Here is a 20,692-nt window from a genome sequence, read left to right as displayed (position 1 = left end):
TGTCTGTTGGTTGGTCTGTTGGTTGGTTGGTTTGCGCCAACTTTAACATTTTGCAATAACTTTTACTATATTGAATATAGCAACTTGATATTTGACATGCATGTGTATCTCATGGAGCTGCACATTTTGAGTGGTGAAAGGTCAAGGTCATCCTTCAAGGTAAAAGGTCAAATATATGTGGCCCAAATCGCTTATTTTATGAATACTTTTGAAATATTGAAGATAGCAACTTGATATTTGGCATGCATGTGTATCTCATGGATCTGCACAATTTTAGTGGTGAAAGGTCAAGGTCAGAGGTCAAATATATGTGGCCCAAATCGCTTATTTTATGAATACTTTTGCAATATTGAAGATAGCAACTTGATATTTGGCATGCATGTGTATCTCATGGAGCTGCACATTTTGAGTGGTGAAAGGTCAAGGTCATCCTTCAAGGTCAAATATATGGGTCAAAATTGCTCATGTAATGTCACTTCTGCAATATTGAAGCTAGCAATTTTATATTTGAAATGCATGTGTATCTCATGGAGCTGCACATTTTGAGTGGTGAAGGTCAAGGTCATCCTTCAATGTCAAACATCATATAGGGGGACATTGTGTTTCACAAACGCATCTTGTTTTACTAAGTGAACATGCTATCTTTATTCTAAATTTATACTGTAATTTAGTTTTTTCTCGTAATTTATTCATTATGTTTATTGAGCAATAGGATAATTAATATTGGATATATTAGATAATAAGAGTCGATAACATTGTCTTATTTGCATACCCCTCAATGTCTTGATAAATTGTATAAACTTTCAGCTAACAATGTAGGTAATAGTACCAAAAGCGATATGCAGTTAAATATTATATACACAATTTCAGTAGTGGGAAAAAATTAACTCTAATAAATCTATTTATTATCGGCTCGAAGTTTAAATGCTTTAATACAGATATAAGCTAGATGTATCAATACATATTTTCTGGTCTCATTTAATAACAAATGTAAACATAATCACCATCAAAACCCTGCTTGTTTGTCACATTGCTTTTATAATTTATTGTCCTCAAGAATCAAAAGATTCAATTCCAAAAATAAAAATCAAACAGCTTTTAAAAGGAATATAACATGTTCAATTAAAAAATGTTTCCGTAACATAAGCAAAGAATGTAATTCCTACAATAATCCATATCCTGAAAAAAAATTGCTCAAAACTCTATTTTACCAAACTGGCATTTTTACCTATGGCATTTTTACCACTTTACTTCTGGCATTTTTACCTCAGGCATTTTTACCTATGGCATTTTTACCTCTGGCATTTTTACCTACATTCTGTAGTGACATCTTATAGTCCTCTACCAAGTTTGTTCAAATTATGCCCCTGAGGTCAAATTTGACCCTGCCCCTGGGGGGTCAAAAAATTGAAAATTTGCTTATATAAGGCCTTTTTTTGTGAAAACTTTAAAAATCTTCTTGTCCATAACCATTAGGCCTAGGGCTACCAAATTTGCTATATAGTGACATCTTATAGTCCTCTACCAAGTTTGTTCAAATTATGCCCCTGGGGTCAAATTTGACATTGCCCTGGGGGGTCAAAAAATCGAAAATTTGCTTATATAAGGCCTATTTTGTGCAAACTTAAAAAATCTTCTTGTCCATAACCATTGGGCATAGGGCTACCAAATTTGGTATGTAGTGACATCTTATAGTCCTCTACCAAGTTTGTTCAAATTAAGCCCCTGGGAATAAATTTGACCGTTCCCCAGGGGTCACAAAATTGAACATATGCTTATATTGGGCCCATTTTGTGCAAACTATAAAAATCTTCTTGTCCATAACCATTGGGCCTATTTCTACCAAATTCGGTATGTAGTGACATCTAATAGTTCTCTACTTAGTTTGTTCAAATTATGCCCCTGGGAACAAATTTGACCTTGCACCAGGGGTCACAAAAATGAACATATGCTTAAATAAGGCCTATTTTGTGCAAACTTTAAAAATCTTCTTGTTCTTAATTAAAGAGCCTAGGGCTACTAAATTTGGTATATAGTGATATCTAATACCGGTAGTCCTCTACCAAATTTGTTCAAATTATTCCCCTGGGCTCAAATTTGACCTGGCCCCGGGGGTCACAAAACTGAACATATGACGTTTACCAGTGGAGATTACTGCAGCCCTTTAGCTGTGACCAACAACAACATCAACATCTTGTAAACATGAGATAAAACCCTGTCATTTAGTGCCATTTTAGGTCAGATGGTGACTGCTTACAAAGGCATTGAAGTAAGAACATGTGTTTTGAATGTTTTTCTTATTAACTGAAAAAAGTCGGGTTTTATTTAAATATGTCGAAAGTGACCATATATCCGGATGAAAATATTTTGGATGACATGTTAATTTCATGTCTTTTTTGTAGTGTTTAAACCAGTTTAATAATATTTTATTGATTTTAAAAACACAACTTCCATGAACATAATTATTTCAAGAAAAGTCAATATATGATACTGCACGGTAAACTCAAACTTTGTATCCAAGAGAAGGTGTTGAAATTAATGAAGTGCAATGGCTTAACTGTCGTATATGCTGCTTTTTAATAGCTAATGATTAATTGTTCCATTTGTGAATTCTGACTCATTAATTGTGGATATGATTGTCAATTGCTCAACAATCCATATATATTTCTGACCATTTTATAATTTTCTTAATATAAGTTTTGAATTGATCTTAGAAGTCAAATGTATTACTTAATTAAATCTTTAAATTATCATAATATTCTCAGGCCTGTTGGTCTTAGGTATGTGTGGGTTGATGAGCAATTTCTCCTTTTATCACAATTATTTCTACCCTACCTGATCATTTCCTTCAATTTCCATTTTAATTAAATTGACGTCTGCAACCTCTTTCAAATTGGGAAAGTCCAAAATGCGTCGTTTGGTAAAGGGTTAAGGCATTTTGATTCCTATGGGTCTTGTGAATCTGTTTCAAATCAAATGCGTGGATTTATCTTCAGCATCTAAAAATATGTGAAAGAGAAAGAACGACAATATCTTTTGGAGAGATAAATGTACCTACGTTATAAGCAAAGGACCTGTGCAACTATTCCCCGGCTTTTAAGTCTGTTTAGTTAACACGGTAGTAACTTTTTCCATATTTAAAAATGCTCACCCTTCCAACTTTAAACGCCCAGTGGGACGAGGGATAAAAAGAGAAAGTCACATGCTTGAGTACATTTCAACCCATGCACATTGCACGTTTTTTTCTCAAAGAAAAAACAGTGCAGCGATACAGGGCCATCATGGCCCTCTTGTTAAAGGTAATGTATGAATCTTTCTCTGGCAAAACTGTGATTTATGCATTTGCTTAAAGAGTTGTCCCAGATTAGCCTGTGCCTTACAAGGCTTATCAGGGACAACACTTTCCACTTTTATGGAATTTTATCTCAACTAAATCCAGTTTCGATGGACAGTGTCATCCCTGATTAGCCAGACTGCATGGGCTAATCTGGGACGACTCTTTGCCCATAAGCGTTAAACCCAGTTATCTCAGAATAATCTTATTGATACTGGTACCTCGAAATGCACGTGTCAAGATATGCCCATTGAACTTGCATACACATTGGGTCATATATTAGCTGTGTGTTGGTCTGTATAACAGCATCTGTGTTCATCCATCTGTCTGTCTGCCCATAAATTAATTACAAAGCAAACTAGAAAAATGGCGCAGCAGAGGCCGACGCTTATTCCCACCCTGCATAGATGTTATATTAAAAGGCAATTTTGGGTGGGCAAGGCCTATGTTAGTGGGGCCCCGGGGTGGGTAATGTGGACATGGATGGTCGAGATAGACCGTGTTGTCATAAGAGATGTTGAGTATGAATTCAATTGGTGAATAAATGAAGAAGTTATGTTAAGACAAAATTTTGGGTAGGCGTGTTCTATGTGTGCATGGCGCCTCAGGGAAAATCTCTGACCTGGCCGCATCCCAACCCCCATAACTTTTGACCCAGGGGTCAGATCAAAATTCCAAATAGTGCACTGTCGCATATATGCTCATAGCTACAATGTGTTTAAGTTTCAAGGTTCTAGTGCTAATAGTGTAGGAGGAAATAGTGGCCAGGACGGACAGACGGCGGAGATAACCACATAATCCCCCCGCTCCAAATTGGAGCTTGGGGATAATCAATGACCAATAAGAATCAAAGAACTGACAGTACTGGTGTGACGATGCTTTTGAAGAGGGTGGATAAAAAAGCACCAATTTAAGTTCAACTACATCACCACAATTGTGTATGTGGGTACGAAAATTTAGGGTACGATAAAAAAAATGGGTATGACAAATTTGGGTATGAAAAAATGCCCAAAAAAATTCGGGTACGAAAAAAGTTGAGGACGAAAATAAATTGGGTACAAAATAAAAGTTGAGTACGAAAAAAAGTTGGGTACGAAAAAAAGTTGGGTACAAAACAAAATTGGGTACCAAAACAAATTTGAGTGCGGACAATTTTGGATACGAAATAAAATTTGGGGGTACGGGGAAATTGGGGTATGAAAAAAAAATTGGTGCAAAAAAAAGTACGAAATAAATTGGGTACACAAATTTTTGGGTACGAAAAAAAAGTTGGGGGTATGGGGAAGTAGTACCTGTGGACCTCTTGATAAATTTGAAAGAGGACGGGAACCAAGCTGCCTGTACCTTTATCAATGGCTCTGGGTTGGGCAATGTGTCACACCGGTCTTACTGACAATAACGTAGTGACGTCACCATTTATGTATAGAATGCTGGGTTGGGTAATGTGGACATGGATGGTCGAGATAGACTGTGTTGTCATAAGAGATGTTCAGTATTAATTTGAAGTCAATTGGTGAATAAATGAAGAAATTGTGTGAAAACAAAATTGTGGGCCCACCCCAACCCCCATTGTCCACTATCTCCTCCTACACTATTATCACTAGAACCTTGAAACTTACACACATGGTAGCTATGAGTATATGTGCGATGGTGCATTATTTTGAATTTTGACCTTCCCCTGGGTCAAAAATTATTATCATGTGCGTCGCATGTTGTTGGTAAAATGAGTTTTTTTACCCATTTATTTACCCATAACTTTTGCCCCAGGGGTCAGATCAAAATTCTGTCCCCGTCACCGTCGCACATATGCTCATAGCTACCATGTGTGTAAGTTTCAAGGTTCTAGTGCTGATAGTGTAGGAGGAGATAGTGCCCAGGACCGACGGACAGACAGCGGGGATCAATACAATATCCCCACGCTTTTAAAAGCGTGGGGATAATAACACATTGTGTACCTATTTACAGTGATGACATGATTATAAAATGCTCACAAATCTGTGGTCAAAGTCACGTGTCTTTAAATTTAACTGCACATAGTAATGCCACTCAGAAGGTACATCAGATATAATCATCAAACTTTGTACATTTATACAAATTAAAGGCAATGTGGTGCTTGTGTGCAATATTTTTCACCCTCAACAATTACGATGTGAATGTGAAATAAAACAATAATTATGCATGTGATGTATGGATATGGAATTTGATTTAGAAGTCTTGTGTTTACAGATAAAATGCAGCATAAATGTAATGTACAGTCTAAAGGAATTTTCACTGGTGGTTGAATTACTTTATATAGAACATATTTCTTAAACATTTAACTACATACCGGTACATGGTATTCCAATTGATACTGTTAATCGATTACTCAACAAACCTATATCAATAAGGACCACTATGGAAATAAGGGCTTGCTCTTTTTTGTGTTATCCTTGGTTTGGTGAGCATGTCATAGTTTATTGTACATGATATAGTTTTTAATAATTGCTTATTATTTTATTCTATGTTATGTTGTGAACTGTGTATATGCTTCCTATGCCGAAATAAATCTATCTAAATCTAATAATTAACCATTAACATGTGTTGTTTATGTGTTACAAATCGTCATAAATATGAGAAGAGGCACTGTGTAATGGGCTAGTTCCAATCTGGAAACCCGATCGTGATACTCGTTTAGGATTGTCATTCAATGCAGATTCAATTCGAAACACTTCCAACCGACGATGGCATCGTATCTGAACCGGAGATATCAGATCGTGGCACATATAATTGTCAAATATCGTATACAGATTGCAACCGAGCTCAGATCAGTGCACTTTAGCGCTGATACGCATCACATCATATATAAGCATGAAATCTCACGAACAGACTAGAATCATTTAAGTATGGGCTATCATTTCTTTCGATATATATCGGAAGACAGTGAGAACGTAGCATTAGATTCAATGAGAAATAAAACACATACACGCAGAACTTAAATCAAGCATCATCAATACTACTTTATTAGCAAGAAATGTTTAGTGAAATTTTAATAACGTAATATGATGTGGCACGCGAGTTCCATCGTTGTATCATTTGTCTGACCCCTGAAATGCTGTCGTACAATACATTTCAGTAACGTGCATGACCAAAGCGAGCACAAAAAATTAAAGCAGCCTAACTATAGAGACCAAAATCAACAAGTTGTACTGTGTATAACAATAATGTTTTCTCTATATTCACGTTTAGTTCATAAGTAATATATTATTAAATAGTGTTGTCTTCTTTTAATCGCCGATGATCTCGTGTTTCACTTCGGCATTTTTCGGTTGCATCAAGGAATAAAGTATGCCGAACATCACCAACATTCCCGCCAAAACCAGGGCGGGGAGGCTGAAAATTAAACAACACGTTCTTTCATCTTGAAATAAATTGCTGATGAAAACTGATCGATGCCAGGTATATTGAAAAAATCACAATAGACTAAAGACAGTAACAATCCAATTTGTATACGTGTTCTTAAAAAAATACCGGTATACGAATCATTTTGCCGAAAAATTTACAACAAATAGTTTCAGTAAATTATCAAATGCGAATGAGGTTGAAATAATAGAACACAGCATGTGTTTAATGGTCTCTAAATAAACCACGAAAGAAAAAGAATTGAACCGTAGAGAATATTATGCATTTATTTCTAAATTATTTCAGTACTTCTGTCTCTAAAGTTTTCTATACAGTTTATAACTAAACACCATAATTAGGTATTCGTCACAGAATCTGCAGATGGGGCAAATTGAGCCTCGGTCTGGGAAAATCGGGCTTTATGTATAAAAGTCCCAAATTAACTTGTGCAGCCTGCGCCGGCTAATCAGGGACGACACTTTTCGTCTAAACTTGATTTTCGCTATGACACCACTTTCTTTAGACGTAACATGCCATAACAGCGGAAAGTGTAGATCCTGATTAGCCTGTGCGGACTGCACAGGCTTATCTGTGACGACACGTAACGCACATGCAGTAAGCCCAGCGTAACTAGAACGAGGCTCACTTACTTTTCACTTACTAGAGTTTCAAAAGCTCCTCGCCATACGTCATGTCTCGGTGATAGACGCTCCTCGTTCTGTCGTTGCAGCATTCGCGGTCTCCTGGAGTTTCAAGACTTTCACAACAGTAAACGTCCACCTTTCCTACCAAACGGATCTTTGCTGGACAATTGAAACCTCGCTGACGGACATAGCTGGCGTCCCAGTACGCTCTACAGTACTCCGAAAATGCTATAAAAAGAGCCGCGATATGGGAAAACAAGGCTTAATGCACGCGCGTAGTGTCGTCCGAGATTAGCCTGTGCGGACTGTTTCAGGGACAACGTTTTCCGTCTAGACTGAATATTCGTTTGTTTAGAAGAGACTTTCATTTTTGAAAATATCCATTACAACGGAAAGTGTTGTCCACGCACATGCAATAAGCACCATTTTGTTTGCCAGAACGAGGCTCACTATATGTAGTACGCACGTAATAATGTCGTGTTCTGGGAAAACTGGGCATTATTCATGTGCGATAAGTGTCGTCCCAGATTACCATGTGCACAGGCTAATCAGGGACGACACTTCCCGCTTTTATGACATTTTCCTTTAAATGAAGTCTCTTCATAGCAAAAATCCAATTTAAGCGGACTGCACAGGCTAATCTGGGACAACACTTTACGCACATGCATTATGCCCAGCTTTCCCAGAACTCGACTCATATAAATAAATACTAAGATAAGCTCTTGTTTCCATATAAATGTTATAATTATTAGAATCATAAGTTTGACACTATTAAATTTAAATTCCAAACATGCGACAAGCAAAAACAGACAAAATCTGTCTCACCTCCTTTCAAAAAAGTTATAATCACCGGAAAGATAATACATCTATATTGCATCTTGAGTTTGCGTTATCGTTATCAAGTAATGTACTCGTCGTTCATTAAGGACTTAAGTTTTAATTATTCAAAGTGCGTGGCTTTGAGTGACGTTTTAAAGGTTCTACATTGGCAATTTATTTTGTTAACTGTTTGAAATGATTAATATTTCAGTGAATTTTCCGAACACGCTGTCAATCGATATTAGTAATTATTGGTTGAGTGAACAATGAAAATTAAAAACGTATATTCAGTTAGAAAATTCACTCCAATAACCAGGGCTTGGTAGTTGTGGTTAAAAACATAGCATTTTTTTTAATGAGTCCTCTTTTATGTCATAACAGTTGTGTGCCTTTCACTCTGATCAGTTTGCCATTTACACTTGCAACCAATAAATTGTCAATTGAAATGAGGTATATCTGGTCTGATTTTGTTCGAAATGGATCTACTTATGCATTACATTGATTGAATTGATTGAACATAAGTTCACTATTGTGTCCTGCTTATTTTCTGATGAACTTTTTTAAGATTCGTCATTGATTTGTTTGTTTAAATATTTTACTTTTTTTTAAAGATTTGCTTAAAATGCATTTGAATTTAATAAAAACTGATATTGAACAGTAATTTGAGTCGCGTTCTGAGAAAACTGGGCATAATGCATGTGCGTAAAGTATCGTCCCAGATTAGCCTGTGCAGTCCGCGCAGGCTAATCAGGGACGACAATTTTCGCCTAAATTGGATTATTGCTAAGAAGAGACTTCATTTAAGCAAAAAAATGTCATAAAAGCGGAAAGTGTCGTCCCAGATTAGCCTGTGCGGAATGCATTTAGCACGCGGTTCGTTTTTAAGGTAACGCAGGAACTACATTTTGACTTCCTTTCTATTTCTAAAGTGTTATATCATGAATAACACTGATTAAACATTTTCAGTTGATTTATATATCACACAATAACGAGAATAAATCTCAATATATCACAAAATATAACGACAACAACAGAACTTTCACAATTATTCAATCGTTTAAATAACGTTGCAACGCTTTATAATTTTCAGGTTTTTAAATCGTCAGAAGATGCGTATATTTGATATTTTAGAGCATGGTAAATGTTTAGTATTACTGTTTGTTCAGAAATATCATAACTACAAAGAAAATTTGCGAATCTGAATTTTGTTTTTAATTTTGTCAATTTACCAAAATGTGAAAAGTCTCCCTTGAAGATCACGGGCCCCGATTACAATCTGAGTGGACAGATGCGAAAGCCAGCACGAGTCGCACAAACAGTAACAACATGACATCAGCGGTCCTGTGTCGCTCTGAATTAACCCTTTCAGTGCGGGAACCGAATTTTAAAGGCCTTTGCAAACAGTTTGGATCCAGATGAGACGCCACAGAACGTGGCGTCTCATCAGGATCCAAACTGTTTGCTATTCTGATAGTATTCTTTGAAAAAAAATCGAAGAAAACGCTAATTTTAGAAATTCAGCAGACGACATTTAAGCAGACGACAAATTTCCCAGCATGCAAAGGGTTAAGGTACTCGGAACATAATCAATCATTAGCGTATGAAACTTATGTTGAGTCATCCGCGAATAACGCGTCAAAATAATCTACCACGTCGAATCATTCTTGTTTTGCTTCCTTGAAATACGACGTATCTTGTATCAGCCATTGTGGAACGGCCCGGTTGTTATGTCTATAGGACTGTGCCATTATGTCTATAGGACTGTGGCACCCATTTATCGCAAGTTTCCCGGCTCGAGCGCTTCTGCAATTGTTTAAAGTCGGATCGGGTAATTTTTATGTTCAGAGAATCGACTGGAAATGTATCCATATAGAAACAATGTTCGTTCTATTATTCCTTCAATATTTATTTCAATGTAATCAAAGATTGTTTCAATTCTATAATTTGTGATACCTCGACCGAAATCATCTTTAAGGTGAAATTTGTGTACAGTTTCTTTCAGATTGATTATTTCATGATCGGTGTATTGAATAAATACCGGTACAATAAATGCATGCACAAAACCCGCGCATGTAAGGTACTTTCTACAGATAGTAATCGATGATACTCGACAAAAGGTATTCACAACGAATTTTCGAGGGAAGCAACAACATTCAACATAGTCGTTTCCAAACATTTGAGCCAATGATTTAGGTACTGAATCTGAGGTCGCTCAATCACGGTTCCATTGGACCCTTCGTTCTCGCTATTTTAACGCCGGCGTCTCTGTTCTCGAAGTTCACGTCTTGAGTACATAGGCTGACTAGTCAACAGGCTGTTTGATTGGAAGAACCCCCTCTGGTTTTTAACAATGAACTGCCTCTCCATGTCCATCCGTGGCACAGACGCTGACGCAGTTTGCGTTCCTATGGATCCAGTGCCGGTGTATCAACTGAGCATCGAAGTCCACCAAGGATTCCTGATTAAGGATGAGATCCTTCATCACTTCCGAGAGCCCCCTTCAGGTCTGTTTGTTGAGCGAGAACACGACGTTGTCCGACCTTCTCTTATCCTCACCCAGAGCGCCGGAAGTGCATTTGTTTACATAATCACCGTCACCCAGGTGAGGCATGACGAGATATGCGTTTATACCTTATATAAGCAATCTTCGTAGTTTCACAAAATTTAACGACAAAAACAGAACTCTCCAAATTATTCAATCGTTTCGCGTTGCAACGCTTTATAATTTTTAGGTTTTAAAATCGTCAAAAGATGCATATAATGGCTATATTAGACCATGGTAAATGTTCAGTATTACTGTTTCCTCACAAATATCATAACTAAAACGAAAATTTGCGAATCTGAAACAACTTTTTTCAATTTTGTCAATTTACCAAAGCGTGAAAAGATCCCTTTAAGGTAGCGCACCTCTAATGGGCACATATCCAAACATAATCTAATTAATTATTTTCTTAATCAGCATCATTTCACTGAACTACATGCAAATTTGTAGGTAGGCTTTCCATGCTTTTTAAAAAAATATACCGATTTTTTCAAAACCACCCCCACGCTCGGCTTTTGTCCAGTTTATTTTCACCCCTGGGGTATATAAAAGTTCCATAATTCATTCAAATTTCCAAATATGGGCATGCAGTTGGTGTGTACAGATGCTGTAAAGGTGTTTAAAGTTTAAACAAGATGAAATAAGTATTCTTTTACAGACATTTATTTTTTACAAATTTTTATCTATGGAAGAGCGCCATGAAATGTAAGTGATTTCAGCCAAGTAAAAATTGGGTCGGTTAAAAACAAAGTGTCATAAAATTCAAAATAGTATCATTTAAGTCATATTTTAAACTTAGTTTTTATAGAAACACTATATACAGCAAAAATACCAAGAACTAGACAGATTTACCGTTTACTTTTTGAAATAAAAATAAAAATGCAACATGCATGGTTTGTATTTTCAACAATAAATCACCCAATTTTGTTAAACTTTTTGATTATAATTATATTTTGCATCGGTTACACGACATAGTAATATATGATATGAATATTTTTAACGAGACAGAGCAAATGAAAAATGAGCATTTTCACTCACTATTTTTAGACGCAGAATAGTCCGGTCCCATCGGGCAATTAATAATAGACATTTGATCAGCGGCCCACAATCAATAAATGACAGACATATTTCAATAAATCCTGAATAATAATAACCAGGATTTTTCTAACATACATGATAATACCTCCTTTGCATATACCAAAAGATATTTTAATTCAAAAATTCCTTTAAACAATTATAGAACTGGATTTACTTACCCTACCGAAATTAAGCAAAATTTATCGGAAACTTTTCCAAGTACCTCCAACTTTTCACATCATATCGGGTTTCCGGGGGTGAGACAGAAAGTTTATTATTTTATTCAGAATTATACAATAGTGCATCGTCTACATACTAGAATATACAAATAATTTTCTGTCACGTGAATACGAATAACATAACATAATGTAACATAAAAGTTACAGAAACATTACAAATACAACAAAAAATGTATGAAAGAACACGGAACATGGAAGAAGTTCTATAGAGGCGATAGATGATAAACAGTATTATTTAGGGTCGTATTTCTAATGACTAAAGCATCTATTATGTATTTACATACATTTTAAATTACTAATCTATCACATGACACTAACAACTTGTGGAATTTATACACAGATGGGTTAACATAAAATATACTGCTTTTTTTTCTTAAATCAGTGTAACAGCGGCAAATACATATGAAATGGTATTCGACGTTCTAGATCAACGGAATTACAACATAAACAATATCGTTCATTTTGATACCCATATGTGAAAAATGTGGGTACGAACATTTTGGGTACGAAACAAATTTGGGTTATACAATTTTGGTTACGAAAAAAAATGTGGGTACGACAATTCTGGGAACGAAAATTGTATGCCCCCCAAAAAAAATTCGGTTAGAAAAAAAAATTGGGTACGAAATAAACTGTTTGGCAAGAAAATATGGGTACGAAAAAAATGTGGGTACAAACATTTTGGGCACGAAAAAATAATGCCAAAAAAAATTTGGGTACGAAAAAAAAATTTGGTTACGAAAATGGTGGGCAAAAAAAATGTGGGTACAACAAAAATTGCGCACGACAATTTTGGTTACACAAAAATTGGGTAAGAAAAAAAGGGTAAGAAAAAAATGGGTACGAACTTTTTTTGGTACGAATTTGTTTTTATTAGGAAAGATGGGGTACATGTAAGTATACCGGGGTACCCAAAAGTATCATTTGAAAATCGGTGTACGGTGAAGTATACTTCGAAGTACCCGGGGTACGGGGAAGTAGTACCCGGGGGGACCTTGACCCATTCAGCATCATTTATATATACGTATACTAGTGTGGATTTTGAATATACGTGTACATATGTATTATAAAATAATATAACCTTTAAGTCTTATCAAATACCAGCACTATGAAAGTGCATTTGAAATGCTATATGAACTATGCATCGAGTCGGAAACTGTATAAACACATACATATGCAATACGCTACCAGGGTGCAGAATCAACGGGGTTTTCATGGGGTTACACACGGGCTAGACAGAATATGAACACACCGTTAAGAACTTTATTTTTGCAAATATCTCAAGTTATTGAAATACATGAGCAAAATTCTTTAGTGCATAAAAGACAGTTTTTGTTGCAGTTTGTGCCGATATCTTAAGGTATAACTCTGTGTCGATATGTTCCCGCGCCAGCGAAACAAGTACACATGAGAGAAGCATCTCTCCAATACACTACATAACTAGTGGTTTACAACTGTTGAATGGGGTTAAGAGATATTATCAACAATTGACCATGCCTATCAGCAACGGTATTACATAATCACTTAACACCACATAATCACACATGCATGAAGAATTCACCATCTTCAGGTCAAGAACCTGTTTATAGAATATAGTTTTCACACATACAATCAAGAGTTAAAAATGGCCACAAGTACAACATCTTTAAATTGGAATAAAAAAAACTGAATTGAAACCATTTTTGAAGTTAATCAGAGATAATAATAATTAACCATTAACTTAAAATTTGTGAACAACTGTGTCGCCTTTGTTTCTCTTCCTCATACTTAAATTGCCTGACACAAAACATGTATTCATATTCAAGGACACCTAAAGAAATATTATGTTAATATACAAACACCATCTCAATACGAATATTTTTCGTAAGTAAATTTACAAACACAATATTAGCATAGTTACAAACACAATATATGAGATGGATTATACACAAATACTGGGTTATGTGAATAATAGACTCTTCAAATGCCATTATTTAAACTAAAGCTCTTGTATACGTATGCTCATAATTGAAAAAAAATCTTTGAAATAAGTAAGGCAGAAGTTGTGAAATGAATCATGTATTAACTTACTTACAATTACGTATGGGGAAACTACAAATTGACTGATGTTTTGTCATAAAACATGGACAATCAGTACAGGAGATTAAAAAAATCTCTTTCAATTTCATGACGGTTCATTTGGTTAAAATACTTCAGAAGTAAAGAGTACTTATATACTGAAGAGTATTCAACAAATAAATAAATATTGCAATATATGCAGAATGGAAACCTGACCTTACAGGTAAAAAAACACTAATTTGTTCCAAACCCAGGGGATGTGTTTACGATAACACTTTAAAAGTTCATTATACATTTTAAATTAAGGAATAATTGTTTTCCAAAGGGTTTCAAACAATTGGTCTATCAATCAAATAATAACAGTTGTCCTTTGGCAAAATAATGTGTTGCTAAAGCACAAACAGTATGTTATTATTTAACACATAAGTTTACGAAAATAAATATCACATCCACTTTGGAATAAATCGATATTAAGTTTAATAATAAATGGTAACATCATATAACATTAATATAAATTTAAATGAATAGTATGACATAATATAACACAATATAAACAACATGAAACTCTAAACTTCCCAACTTTATAAGAGACACTACAATAGTGTTTAATTAATACATGCAGAGGCGTATTTAGGTGGGGGCTAGGGCGCTAAAGCCCCCCCAGCTGGCTGGCTAGATATGATTTTTTTTAAATGAGCCCCTTACAGTTCCAATCCACTTGTGTATTTCCTGTCATATGCCCCTAATTAGGCAATTAACAGCTGTCAATTTGTGTGATTAGCCCCAGGCATGTGTACAGACGATCTAACCTTCGCCAGCTAAACTGCACGCTTCATTGACTGTAAGTGATAAACTGCGCTATTTGATTGGCTGAAGGAGATACATTCAACTTATGAAACTCATCGATACAGTAAGTAAGTAAGTAAGTAAATAGTTTATTATAGTGACATGTGCATTTCGTATGGTATAAACAATAATATATACATATAAAAAAGCACCCGGCCCATTGGACCTATAAGTCACCTTAGCTGTTAAGCTCAATCTACACGTAAAGCATATATATACAGTTCTATGTCATAACAAGTGATGTACGAGTGGGACTGAGAAAACAGATAGCATATATACAGCAAATATATACAGCTTCAAGTGGTCCCGATTATGTCGTCAATGTTTAAAATATTATAGTTATTCATAGCAAAAGCCGCATAAAACAATTGGGTATACTGTAATATCAAAAAGCTAATATACTTTTATCAATAAGAGTTACAGCACTGATACAGATTCAAATTTACAGTGGATACATTACGGACTGCCTGAGCAAATATGCTTTAACAATGAACTTTGCAGTCTTCCTTGGGTATACATTTAATATATGACAAAACCTTTGTTCTGGGTTAAGATGAATAAAGTCGTGATTTATGAGAATATCACCAAACACGTCGTTCCTGATATTGTTATATAAATCACATACAAGTAGGAAATGTTTCTCATCTTCTACGGTCGTTAGATCACAAAACCTACATGTTCGATTATCAACTGGTTCACCAGCGTATCTTCCTGTCTCTATTCTCAGTGGTAATATTCCCGATCTAAACTGATATAGTAATGAGCGTTCATGTTTTGAGAGGTTCATCCTCACATAGTCTTCACACTTAAATTCCGATTTGAATGTTGCGTATGTTCTCAGTTTTGGCATGTTCAACACGTCTTGTGACCATTTGACTATATAATGTTGGGTCATCAAAGATTTTGCTGCATCCAGATCGATACATGATTTAGCGTGAAACCGATCGATAATCCCTAACGTTGATAGTATCTGCTTAACGTCGCTTGACCAATTATTCACACATTTGGTATAATCAAAATTAAACACTTTTTTGGTGAGTCTATTGTCATCCATTTTAATTAGCCTATTCCAGAACCTGAGGACACATACCCATCTTCCATACAAGGTTGGTTTCCAGCCAGAGTCTCCATAAAGTGCCGGTAGTGGGGTAAATCTATGCACGCCCATGAAATATCTTAATGCTCGGTTGTGTACATTGTCAAGTGATTGATATGTCTTAGAGCCCCACACCGAAGCACTATATTCAAGAATTGGTGTAATGCATGCGGTGTATAGTTTTTCAAACGATTGGAACCGGAAGTGTTTCATGTTATGAATCTTGCTAATTAAGCTTCCAAGCGCCCGACCTGCACCCTTTGCCAACGCCTCGCAGTTCGCACTGAAGTCGTTTCGTTCATCGAAAATCACTCCAAGGTATCGGTACTGCGCTACTGTTTCCAGGATGTTTTCACCAACTCGGAATTCCTTATCCGTCCGCGATGTTCTGCCCCGCCGGAAGTGAACGGTTTTCGACTTATTGGTGTTAATTATCACGCGCCAACGTTTGCACCAGTCGTGGAGGGTATTAAGCATGATTTGTAACTTTTCCTCGTTGTTTGAAACTAGCACAATATCGTCCGCATACATAAGAATGGACACGTTTGCCTCTACCACTGAAATACCTAGGTCAAGGTCATTGATTTCTTTCACAAGGTCATTAGCAAAGATAGCGAACAAAGTCGGCGATAAACAACACCCCTGTTTGACCCCTGAATCGCAGCTGAACCAGTCTGTTAATTTATTATTTATACGTATACACGATGTGGCACTTGTGTATATATTTCGTATGGAGTTATAGACCTTTCCATCAATTCTATGTAGCAGCAATTTGTAGAGCAGCATATCGCGGTCTATAAAATCGATACATTTAGCTATAGGTAAATGTTTACAACTGGCTGCCGCATGGGACTTGTGAAAAACAATATCCTCCAATTACCTTCAGTCGAGCGGTTAAGGTTCATGTAGAGGCTTCATTTTGAAAAATGTGGGACCCCAAGCATTGAACTCAAATTTGACTAAAGGAAGAGTGCCACATTGAAAATGTATACATATATGCTTTAAAGGATGTGTTTCCTTCAAGCTGCTACCAATTTTGTACATCAACGTATCATACCATCCACAAAATCAATCAAAATACAAAGCGATTTTAACACTAAAATATACATTATTTTCAAAAATCTGAATCATGTTTATTCCACGTATTTCGGCGGAAAATTATATAACTAGTGAATAATATCGACATTGACGAGGGCAAGTTACGCTTAAATAGTAAAAAAAGTTTACATATCTAGAAATATCAAAACTCGAACACATGTCATTTCATCACCATGGGGGCAGCCATTTGCAAATTCATAACATAGAAAGTAACATGCTCAAAACTAACTCATCGCCTAATTGACATTCCAAACGGTTGACGATGACAAATGCATTGGATTGTAATCTTTCCGTTGATGTTTGCAAACTGCACGATCAGACCTCATAAACACTCAAAAGAATAACTATGTAAGAAGCATTTCACCAATGTTTACAATTGTTGTCGAATCACCATACTTATATTATTGCGCATAAAATAGTACGCTTACAGACTGACAGAAAGATCGATACGTAACTCCGTTAAATTCATCACGGTATACTATTATATTGATAATATATAATAACACATCGCTTTAACAATCTAAAAGGAGAAATAATTCTTTTAAACAAAGTTTTTAATAACGAAAGTGAAAACAACGGAAGTTAGATGGATATTTTGTGAGATGCACTTCGGCTCCAGAAAAAACAATACAAATAAACTAAAAAGGACGTGTGGGGGACAATTTTCAGCTGGAAAATATTTGAAATAGGGTAAGTGATGATATCTCTACGTGGTCATTTCTGTTATTGAGTGCGATCTCTTGCTGATTAATGTTAATAGTTGTTTTAATAGTTGCGAACCAACTGTCAAAATATGTTTGTGTTTTCTCAGGTATGTGTATACACATACCCGGTTTTCTCACTACTGCACGTGGTTTCGACCGATTTGTTTTGCACGTTTTTCTACGGAGCACAGCGAGGGCCACGCTTTCAAAATGGGTAGAAGTAATCGAAATATAAAATCATTCGGTTTGCCAATTTCTTTATAATTCTTTACAATTTTATATGTCGTCTGCAATCTATTTCAATTTTAGATGGTTTAAATTTGCAATTTGGTTGAGAGGTAAATAACAAAATTGTTAAGCCTTTGAAAAAGAATTGTGACTCTTACTATCCACCATACCTGGATTTTTAAAAAGTAGTTACGTTTTAGTTATTTTTAGAACTTTGTTTAGGAAATTTATCCAAAATAGGCAGTTGAATAAAAACTCATTTGTTGTTTTATGACAATAATTTTCTGTGAAATGTTGCTAACTTGACAGCTTTGTATTTATTCAACTTAAGGTAGTGCATATCCTTCCTAACTTTAGATTGAGATTTTGTAAATTAGTGTAAAAATGTATTGGTTTTAAACCAAAATATGAATAAAGCACACAAATATTGAATGTCAAAAATGTGTTTATGTTATTCTATCCGTCTTTAGCTTTAACATGATATATAGTTTGGCCATATTGTACCACATTGAATGAAGAAAAACCAAAGCGAATTTTTAATTAATTTTATCCCCCCCATGAACCTTAAGGAAACAACTAAAATAATTTCTGAATGAATTCAAACATTGCCGCAATAAACGATGTACCTAAAAAGATTTATTTCATTCCTGTTAAATCCATGTCAAAATTGTTTATTTAGAGCGTGTTTAACCACACAAAGCCGATAGTTCCATACACATCCGCAAATGACATACACTTTGCGCGTTGTTTACCTCGAGTCGAGAGGTAAAATCCGAAAAGCGAGAGTACTCGATTGCAATAGACATGAGGTCAACAAAACTTCGAAAATTCGATTCACTGAAGAAATTTAGAGAAACCTAAAGATTAATTTTACTTTTTATAACTTTTATTTACCATTTAACAAGTTTCGGTCGATCTTCTTTTGAGCAACATTGACATGAAAAAGTGCTCAAGAACTGAAAAAAAAAACAACGTTCGCAATTTGTTCCAATACAATTTCGGCATATATATTACTATTAAAAGATTTGATAAAATTATCATCAAATCGGGACAGGGTATACCCACTGAACATGTGAATATCGGCATGTCTCATATTTTTGCGATGTGCGCGCACAATTTGTTCCATGCAACAATTTCTGGGAATCGTGAAAAGTAAACGAATTTTCTTTAAAATAAATAAAATACTTGAAATTATGTGCTTACACTAGCGCAGTGGTCTGCAATTTATGCGCAAGTCTAATGAAGAGTACAGAAAAAATGCATGGAAAAGGCATACATTTGGACTATTTCTGTTGAAGTAAGATTTTTAATGCAATTAAACTGTTTTTTTTCTTATTTTAGTTGTGTCTATAATTATTTTAAGCGTAGTAATGTTTTTAAACAAAAAACTGGTTTGAGAGACATTTGATTTACCCTTTGTGTCTGTCTGTCTGTCTGTGTGTCTGTCACACTTGATGTCTAAACAAAGTTCTTGTTTTACATGCACTTTTATCATGCAAAATGCTGATTAGATAGCATGAAATTGCATCATTTGAAGGTACCATTTCACATGTCATGTACAGAGGAATGTATACAAGTCAGTGATAAATTGATATGTACAGCTGGCTGTTATCCACATTTTGTTCGTACCCAAATTTTTCATACCCAATTTTTTTTCGTACCCAAATTTTTATGAACCCAATATTTTGTTAAAATAATTTTTTCGTACCCATAATTTTCGTACCCAATTTTTTTGTCGTACCCAATTTTTTCATAATTGTTTCGTACCCACAATTTTCGTACCCAATTTTTTTTTCCTACCCAATTTTTTTCTGTACCGAAATTTTTGTGGTCATAATTTGTTCGTACCCAAATGTTCGTACCCACATTTTTTTCGTAACCAAAATTTTCGTACCCACATTTTTTTCGTACCCAACATTTTCGTACCCACATTTTTTGTCGTAAACAAAATGTTCTTACCCATATCATTTTTCATACCCAAAATATTCGTACCTACATTTTTCACATATGGGTACGAAAAAAATGTGGGTACGAACATTTTGGGTACGAAAAAAATGTGGGTACGATAATTTTGGGTACGAAACAAATTTTGGGTCGATTTTTTTTAATGAAAGATGGGGTACCTGTAAGTATACCGGGGTATCCAAAAGTATCATTTGAAAATCGGTGTAAGGTAGTATACTTTAAAGTACCCGGGGTATGGGGAAGTAGTACCCGGGGGAAACTTGACCCATTCAGCTGCAGTATACATGTAATTTTGAACAAGAACACAGGCTTATTAAATAAAGTAATTCTGATGTATTTCACATTGCCATAAGCAGCATAACAATCGGCCTAGTATGCACTAGTTGAAATTCTTAAGAAAAATTGTTTTAAAATGTTATTTGAAAAAAAAGCAGCATCTAATAACGTTTAATGGGGGAAACTCAACAAAGTCACGTGATCCTGCACCCTGGCTATATAACAAACATTTCAACAACAATTAAATCTGTGTTTTCATTACAATAATTGGTTGTTTGACTATAAATGACCTTTTAGCAACTGGTATAATATTCTGATTTATAATGGAGTAAGCCGATATTTTACAATTTCAGTCATTTTGCATCATGTGGTTTTTGCTAATTATACT

The sequence above is a fragment of the Dreissena polymorpha genome, chromosome 4 (genome assembly GCF_020536995.1).
Source record: "Dreissena polymorpha isolate Duluth1 chromosome 4, UMN_Dpol_1.0, whole genome shotgun sequence".
NCBI lineage: Eukaryota > Metazoa > Mollusca > Bivalvia > Myida > Dreissenidae > Dreissena > Dreissena polymorpha.
The sequence above is the reverse complement of the archived record's forward strand: the minus strand, read 5'-3'. Positions refer to the sequence as shown.